The sequence below is a fragment of the Nematolebias whitei genome, chromosome 14 (genome assembly GCF_014905685.2).
Source record: "Nematolebias whitei isolate Nwh7 chromosome 14, NemWhi1, whole genome shotgun sequence".
NCBI lineage: Eukaryota > Metazoa > Chordata > Actinopteri > Cyprinodontiformes > Rivulidae > Nematolebias > Nematolebias whitei.
Window position 1 is genome coordinate 39,836,849 of NC_056511.1, and position 8,968 is coordinate 39,845,816.

Genomic DNA, 8,968 nt, shown 5'->3' on the forward strand with positions numbered 1-8,968 from the left:
AGTACTGCGAGTTAGTCTTTCGTGCCTGAATTTTAAACTAACATAATCTTATCTTGAAAAGTTTTAGCCTTTTTTTTATGTAGAATCATAAGAACACTACTTTGCACACAAAATAGCAGACTCTTGTGCAATCTGTTAGAACTTAATTAGAGTATTTGTTGGGGATGACTCTCAGCTACTACCACACCAATTTGTACCTCAGTATTTGTAAAACTGACTGTGTTTCAGACATAATTTTCATAAGCTGTATAGCCATCTTATATACAGTATTAGGCTAACTCCAAAGGTTAATCAGTTGTGGATGGATGGCCTGGTTATGTTCTGAGAGTTTTGTTGAAAAAGGTATTTTGATTTATGAGACATTTTGGGACTGTTGACTCCGATTATACATAAAGTGTTTTTCATCTAAAATTGCACTGAACCCTTAGTGTTAATAAATTCTCAGGACTGCAGCATCTGTATCTGTTCAATCTTAATTTGCAGGGTTGTTTTATGGTTTGTGGTTGTTTTTGAATCAGCTTTTTGTTGTAATTGTTTATATTATATACTAATCTTGAGTTTCTTCTTCTTCTTTCAGTTGTTCCCTCTTCAGGGGTCGCCACAGCGAGTCATCCTCCTCCATCTCTGTCCTCTGCATCCTCTGTCCTCACTCCAACTACCTCCATGTCCTCTCTAACTGCATCCATAGATCTCCTCTTTGTCTTCTTCCTGGCAGCTGCATTTCTAACATCCTTCTACCAGTATACCCACTGCCCCTCCTCTGGACATGTCCAAACCATCTCAGTCTGGTCTCTCTAACTTTATCTCCCAGTTGTTCAACCTGTGCTGTACCTCTGATGGTCTCGTTCCTAATCTTATCCATCCTTGTCACTCCTAAGGAGAACCTGAACATCTTCATTTCTGCCACTTCCAGTTTTTTCTCCTGTCTTTTTGTCAATGTTTCTGTCTCCAGACCATACAACATAGCTGGTCTCACTACAGTTTGTAAACCTCTCATTTGACTTTTGCTGCCCCCCTTTTGTCCCCAATCTCTCCTGATACTTTTCTCCATCCACTCCGTCCTGCCTGGACTCTCTTCTTCACCTCTTTACCACACTCTCCATTTTCATGGACAGTGGACCCCAAGTCCTTGAAGTCCTGCACCTTTGTGACCTCTGCTCCTTGTAGCCTCACTGTTCCACCAGCCTCCCTCTCATTTACACACATGTACTCTCTTACTACGGCTGACTTTCATTCCTCTTCTTTCAAGTGCATACCTCCACCTCTCCAAATTCTCTTCCACCTGTTCCCTGTTCTCACCACAGATCACAATGTCATCTGCAAACATCATAGTCCACAGGGATTCCTGCCTGACCTCATCTGTAAGTCTTGTCTAGTCTTAAGTTTAAAATGTATTTTATTGTTTATTCTTCTTTCTGTGTGTTTACGTATGTATTGATTATTAATATGTCTGTAAAAAGCCAATTAAAAAGCTGAGCATGTTAAATATGAAAGTTTTCTTTATGTAACACACTGCCAGATGTCTTAGTTGTCCATTAAAATCATTGTTTTAATATAATATCTGGGAATAATATCTTTGTTTCTTTGTGTACACTGAAAAACATGCATTAAGTCAGAAAGTACCAAATAAACGGGCACATAAAATTTCATGTACAGTCTACACTTTGAATGGGACATCAGATTAGACCCCTGATGGGTGAGATCTTATGTTCTTTTATGTTGGGGTGGGGTGGATTTTTCATATTTTTTCAGAAAAAAAAAAAAAAACGTGCAGACAAGAACAGAAAATATATTGTGATATACAATCAATAAAAAATAAAATGAGAGAGTGGTGGCACAGAGGCTAGAGAAGGTGGGTTTGTGATAGGAAGATCGCTGGTTCAACTCCCAGTACCTACAACACCAAAATGTGGGTGGGATAGGTGAAACACCCACACCTAAAAATAATTGCCAAGTCTTCGTGCGAGTTAGTTTGCTGTGGTGACCCCTGATGAAGGGAGCAGCCGAAAAAATAAAATAAAATAAAATAAAATAAACACTTTTCTTGGGATCAAATTATTTTGTCACATTAGGAATCTGGACAGTTGAGTTTGGGGCCAGTTTCTGATGATTCTTGTTCCTAGTTTTGGCTGTTTTCTGTCTTTTAATTTGCACTTTAGCTTTGTTTTTACTTATTTTCAGACGAGGCCACAGGTTGTCTCTAAAAATAAACTATCAGGGCTTTTTAACCCTTTGCTCCAACTGGTGATGCCAGGTTGATTTATGCGATACTATGGGAGGCGAAGTGAACACAATAAGGAGGCGAAAACAGCGTCCAGGCAGCATAGGAACTATTTTTAAAGCCGAACTGGAGTTAATTTCACAGTGACATCATTAGTCAGCAGATTCTGCCATCTAAAAAAAAAAAACAACCTAAATTCTTTACATAAAACAAAAAAAAAGACCACTTGTTCTTACAAAGCAGCACAAAAAGGGGATTATGAAATCAGATTAGAGGAGTAAATGTTCACTCTTGGCACGAGAACACCAGTTGAGAGCCAAAAAACCAAATCTGCTCCTCCCAGTGAACCACCTCCCGTGGCGACACGCTCATTTCGCTCCTCCTCTGACAAGTTTTGGACTTGAGCAGTGGCTCCTGGGGAGCTCTCCGAGGAGGTGTGGAGCAGCCAGTTATCAGAGTGAATCAGAGTTATGTGTGACATGCAAAGGAGAGGCTCCGGCGTGACAACAGCTGAGTGTTTGTGCCTGGGGGAGGAGGCCTCACTACAGAGTCTGCTTCTTTTGTTGGCTCTTTAAAAACCGAGGTCCTCCTCTTTAAATCTGTGGGAGACTGTCGAGTCAAAGTGGGAGAATTAATTATTAAAAATGGCTGCCACAGTACAAATTATCTTTGTTGTTTTTAATCCCTGGACTAATTAATATGTTCATGCCTCCAACAAGTGAAATCTCACTTTAACCGTGGAGATAATGAATTAAATAAGACGACCCTTTACCAGTCTGTCAAGTTATATTCCATGTTTGAAAAAAAAAAAAAAAAAACAACTCAGATTAGATTTGTGGCCAGTAAAACGGCAATGAGTGCAATAACGTTTTTGCCTATGTCTGTGTGCTTGTTTATATGTCTGTTAGCAAAATATCTCATGAGCCACTGGACTGATTGCAATGACTCACCTCTTTTCATCCTTCACGATTTTCCTGTTCCAGATTCATCCCTTTCACAATAAACTACTTACTTTTTACCTCCGTCTGATTATGAGCACTTCAATGTTCCACATGCAGGGTTCTGACTGGAGCTTAAAACTTGCCAAAAGTGACAGAACCCAATAACAGTTATGTCAGGACCCATCAGACGCTGAAAAGCGCCACCGAACAACATATCATCAAGGTGAGCCAGATCGCTGTGGAGGTTATATCTTTAAGTGTAATCTTACATTTGTAAGTTTTATGGGCCTTCTCCTATTCCGCTCCTGTTTCCTGGAACATCTTACAAAAAGATTTGAAGCTCTCGACCTTGACCTCTCTAAGTGTCTTTAAGAATCTGTTGGACTCCTGGCAGGGTCCAATGCAGACATGTTCCTGTTTTTAGTTTTCTACATTTGTCTTGGAATCTAGCTGTTTTTTGTTTTGTTACCTTTTCCTTTTAGCCATCCTATTTGTTAAAAAAAACAAAAAACTGTAGTATGCTTTTCTTATAACTGTTTATTGTTGTTGCTGTTGTCCATTGTTGTCTTCTTTCTTTATTGAAATCAGGTCTCTCTTGTAAATGAGTCCTCGAGGCTCAATGGGATTTACCTGTATAAATAAAGGTTGATTGATTGTATGGGCAGCAGCATCAAATGAATCTGGTATGGACAAAATATAACTCTAAAGTTGTCTAAAGCCTGCCCAACCTTCTACTTCACATCTTATTATGTGTTTCTCTCTGAATTTAGAAAAGTGTTTGACCATCCGCTCCAGGAGGATGACGGGGCCAAACAACTGTTGGAACTTGGTCTCCTCACTTGGTGGCGGACCATTCCATCCACTTCCCCATCATCACAAAAGAGACCAGGTTGATTAGATAAGCTTTAAAAAGTTTATTTCATGATTTTCTTTCCGACTCTCTTAAGGGCCAACTTCCCTCTTGAGATGAACCAAAGGACTTAGACGATGCCATAAAATTAGCAGTATGGATTAAAAATTGGCTGGAGAGTAGATATCCTGAATGAAACTACTACCCTACTTGCCGCCATATACGTTGTACCTCCGTTTAAGTCGCATCAGTCCAAATATGTCTAATAAAGTGGAAAAAACATAAATACATTGCTTTGTCATATAAGTCACATCTATTCTGTGTTACTGCTGACGCGTCGCGTTTTTGTTACGCGTCACCGCTGCAACACGTTTAGATGCATTATGTAACAAAGCATTATGAATAATGTGCATTGCCTTGCAATAGCCATATGATGTGATTTGATGCAATTTGTTGCAACATGTTGTGAAGTGGGGGCAGCACGGTGGCGCAACTGGTAGAGCTGCTGCCTCTCAGCGAGCAGGTCCTTGGTTCAAACCCCGGTCCAGGGGCCTTTCTGGGTGGAGTTTGCATGTTCTCTCCATGTTGCATGATCTTCCTGAAACTTTTCACATTTCCATCTTGACCCAGTTTTGAAGCCCAGAAGTCACTTCTGGGGAAGGACTGTCGTAACAAAAGAGTTGATTTGTTTCATTTTGTTTGGCTTAATGTTGCTCTTGTTCCTGCCACGTTTCAGTCCTCTGGGAGCAACATGTGAACCAGAAACCTCTGCTTCCTTCTAAAGCTTGACTTGTAAAGAAATCACCTGTAGAGAACCTATGAGTCTGACACAGAGCTTCAAGGACACTGATACTCCTCTCACACAAGAAAAAGAGCTTTTCTACACTGAAATAACAAAATGACCCCTAATCTCAAAGAAAAAACCTTTAGTACCTCAACTTGACACAGGTAAAGCATTATTTGAACAAAATAAATACGCTTTGTTATCATGAGTGGGTTGGTATTTGAGAAAATGTCACAATATTAAATGTGTAAGAATGTCCTCTCTAGGCTTCCATAGACAGCAATGAATTGGAAAATAAACTAGCAATAATCAGAAAAAAACACATCTGAATGTAGAATTCAGTGATTTTAAATATTGGGTTTTGTTTATTTAGTTGATTCCTGGTTTTGTTGGGTTTTGTGCATAGTCTGTTTTCATGCTATTTATTTAAATATTGTATTTCGGAAAGGTTGCGCTTTGTGGAATAAAAAAATCGCTCTGTTTTTGTGCTCTGTTTCATGTTTCTATTGGGGTTTTGTTGTTTTGTCGTGTGGGTGTTTGTCGAAAATGTGTGTTTCAGTTTCAATGCTGTGTTTCTTGTCAAAATGTTTTCTGTTTTGTAAATTTTTTGACAGTTAAGTATTTCCGTTCATATTGTTCAGCTGCAGTTCTACTTACATATGGAGTTCCTCACGGCTCCATCTTGAGCCCACTGCTGTATTATAATCTACAAGTTGTCTTTGGGTCCATTTTTATAACATTTGATATTCTCCTTTGGTGCTTTGCAGACAATTTTCAAATCTACTTACCTATTGTTTTTTAAACTCATAACTGGACTATCTAAATGACACCAAGGCAATAGAAAATGTCCATTTCCATAATTTTACTAAAAACTAAATGAAAGTCAGTTTATTTGGTCAGTCATGTTTTGTTGATACTGAAATTATTGTTGGACCTCATCTGTCACATTAGGAATTCATTAAAACACTTAGCAGAGTTCTGGATAAGATTTAAATTTTTTTAACAAATGTGTTCAATTGTCCAAAAAAAAAAAAAAAAAGGGTTCAATTACAATTCTTAGTGTAAAGCCAAACTTATTTTTTAAAGATTTTGAAGAAACTATTCATTTCAACTTACAAACATACTGTGGATCCTACACGCAGGTATGTTTCTGTTATATGGATTTGCTTACAAAAAAAGCTTGAGCATTTTATACCAGTGTTGGCATCTTCAATGGCCTTTGGTCCTTGAATTGAAGGTTTTACTCTTAGTATTTAAGGCCTTTGATGCTCTTTTCCCATCAGCGGGCAGTTTTACATCATTATTCTTCATCTGGAGTGCTAAGGCAGAACTTTAAATGTTCCAAGATCCGAACATAAAAAGGTTCAAATTGCTTGAGATAAATGCAGGCTCAGAAACGTTTAAGTTGCTCTTGAAAAATCTATTTCTACTCCCTGACTTTTTCTCAAGTGGAGCTTAATGTTTTGTTTTGTATATAGAATTATACTTCACTATTAGTTTCATCCTTCGTGTTCTGTTTTTTTTTTAACATATCATCACATCTCCACTAAAGTATGTAATCCATAAAAGTAAACTCAGTCATCTTTTATTAGCACAAGTTCTTTTAGGGCGTATTGTTGCAAAGAGAACCTCAGTCACAGGTGACAACACTTTGATGCATTCATCGTACAAAACGCCTCAAATGGTGATTCAGCTCAACCCGTCGTTCCTTCTAATGGCTAACTTGTTGACTTTCCCATCATTAAAATGTCATTATTCTTGTCATCGCTGCCTGCAAACACTAAAAAATGACCTCTTCAAAAGTAGAACTCAAGACAGGAAACAATGCCTTGCTGTGGGGAAACATTAGACTTCAGAGCACATGCTCTGTGAAAAGCAACAATAAGGAAGTGGGCTGGATATCAGTTATTTGAACATTTCGAGGTCCTTTAAAAAGCTTTCACGAGTCCCACGGACCACTGATTATGAAATACTCCTTTAAGGGAACACACACAAAAAAAAGAAGATCTGAACAGAAATCTATGAGGTAATCAAGCTTTCATCTGCCCCGAACAAAAGAGCTCCACCAGACCAGGACCAGGACCAACAACGTGCGGTTTGGTCTGAAAGGTACAGTTTGTCACATGAGAGCGGCGATAATTTACCGTCATGAGAAAAAGAAAGTATACGCCTTCTTTTAAATCAGAGTTTCACATGTCAGGACATCAGAGAAACAATCTGAAATTATTCAAATCTACGTTCAAGTGAACAAAAACAAATGAGACCAAGTTAGTGATGTTCACCCACAATGCACATTAATAACACTGACGTAATCTTATGTGTGTGTGTGTGTTTGTAGATCTGCAACACTTGTTAGTGTGTTTACTTCTCTGTTTCCATTTGTTTCATTGTTTTACGTTGAGGTTCTTCGAGTTGGGTTGATTTTCCTTCAGTCATGCTTTCAGCTCCTTGTTACTCACTCATTTGCTAATCAGCCCAGCTGCATTCACTTATTCATCACCCCACCCCCACCCCTGATACTTTACTAGTCTGATTCCACTGTTTGCTCACCTTATCCCGCCTGTGTTTCAGTTTCTTGGACTGTTTCTACCTTTTCGCATTTGGTTTCCATTTGTAAGTTTGGTTTTACTTTTATTTTTTGATGCATCCGCAGCCTTTTTGTCCCCCACAGAAGAGAGGGAATTGGAAATTCCCTCCTTCCATCTGTCCGTCTGTCTGTCTTGTGGTTCTGTTTTGGTGTGCGGCTACATCTATAAGCGTAAGAAAGGTCTCTGTTGAAAATTGGGTTGCCACGTGAAATTCCAAGATGGCTGCTGCGTCACCACACACGCGCGCTCAAGGGCCACTATCCAGCATGATGTGCGTCTGCTCAACACACCTGCTTCAAATCAATGGGTGATTAACAGGTACGAAGAGATGATTTGACCATCAGATCAGGTGTGTTGGAGCAGGAAAACAGCTGCAAGTCCTCAAGGACCAAGAAGGGACACCCTTGAGATGAAGCAATGATGTAAAGAAGAGTGGGCCAAAATTTGGTCCTGAAACAAGACAAAGATCCCAAACACAGCAGCAAATGTCTGAAAATGAACATGGACCAGTTAAAGTCCGCAACTCAAATTGACTGAAATGCGGTGGCTGGCCAAATCCCTGCAGACTTCAATGACCTGAAGCAGGGGTGTCAAATCACGGTCCTCGGGGGCCGCTATCCGGCATGTAGATGTTCCTCTGAAGGACTGAAGAAGTCCTTTGGATGAAGGCAGGAAAAAAAGAAACCATCCGGATGACCTGACTGAACATTGTTGGATTTACCTGGATTAATGCATGAACTTTTGATGTTCCTCTGCTCCAACACACCTGTTGTAAATCAAGGGGCGATTAACAGTTTTCTGCAGAACATGAAGAGATGATTTGACCATCAGATCAGGTGTGTTGGAGCAGGGACATGCTCAAACATGCAGGACGGTGATCCTTGAGCAACAGGATTGGACACTCCTGAGCTAAAGCGATGATGTAAAGAAGAGTGGGCCAAAAGTCATCAGAGATAGAGAGACTGATGGAGTGGAAGGAGGTTCTACAAGCTGCAGAATCATGGGGTGTGTCCAATTAGTCTTTGTCTTTAGCTGAATAAATAAGAACATGGTGAAATGTTTAATTTGAATAATTTTAAGAACTTTTAAAACCAGATTATCATTTATTAGTCCACGTGAAGTTGAAAGAAATTAAATATTTCCTTCAGTCTTTTATTCTCACTTCTAACCTGCATCTCAAATGCAGCGCTGTAAAATGACCCCTTTGAATCCATGCGGATCTCTTCCCTGGTCCTGGTCCTGGTGCTGGTGCTGGTGCGGGCCCCAGCCCCGCACCTCCCCCGCAGAGGGGCGGCTCCGCGGCTCTTTAGGACCCAGCGGCTCCTGCCGGGCGGCAGCAGCGGCTGGGCTCAGACTGAAGCAGACAAAGGCAGCAGAGAGAGGAGAGACGGCGTGCAGCTCACACACACCTCCACTCCCACACACACACACACACACACTCACTCACACACCCGCACGCGCGCGCAGGTGAGTCCTACTCTGCTTTTCTGCTCATTATTAGACTTTATGTCAAGATGTTTTAGATCCGGACTGACACTGACAGGTGCTTGTTAAGTATTGGGATGTTGGGTGTCATCTTCTTTA

The 8,968-nt window shown here is 40.2% G+C and overlaps 1 protein-coding gene across 1 annotated transcript in view; it reads left to right on the forward strand.

Moving 5' to 3' along the window:
- Nucleotides 1–8,726: 8,726 nt before the first annotated feature.
- Nucleotides 8,727–8,968, forward strand: part of LOC119420310 (neuronal migration protein doublecortin-like) — a 37,395-nt gene continuing 37,153 nt past the window's right edge. Inside the window, exon 1 of the mRNA XM_037687698.1 lies at nucleotides 8,727–8,851. The gene's annotated coding sequence lies outside the window, so the exon portion shown is untranslated. The remainder of the gene's footprint in view (nucleotides 8,852–8,968) is intronic.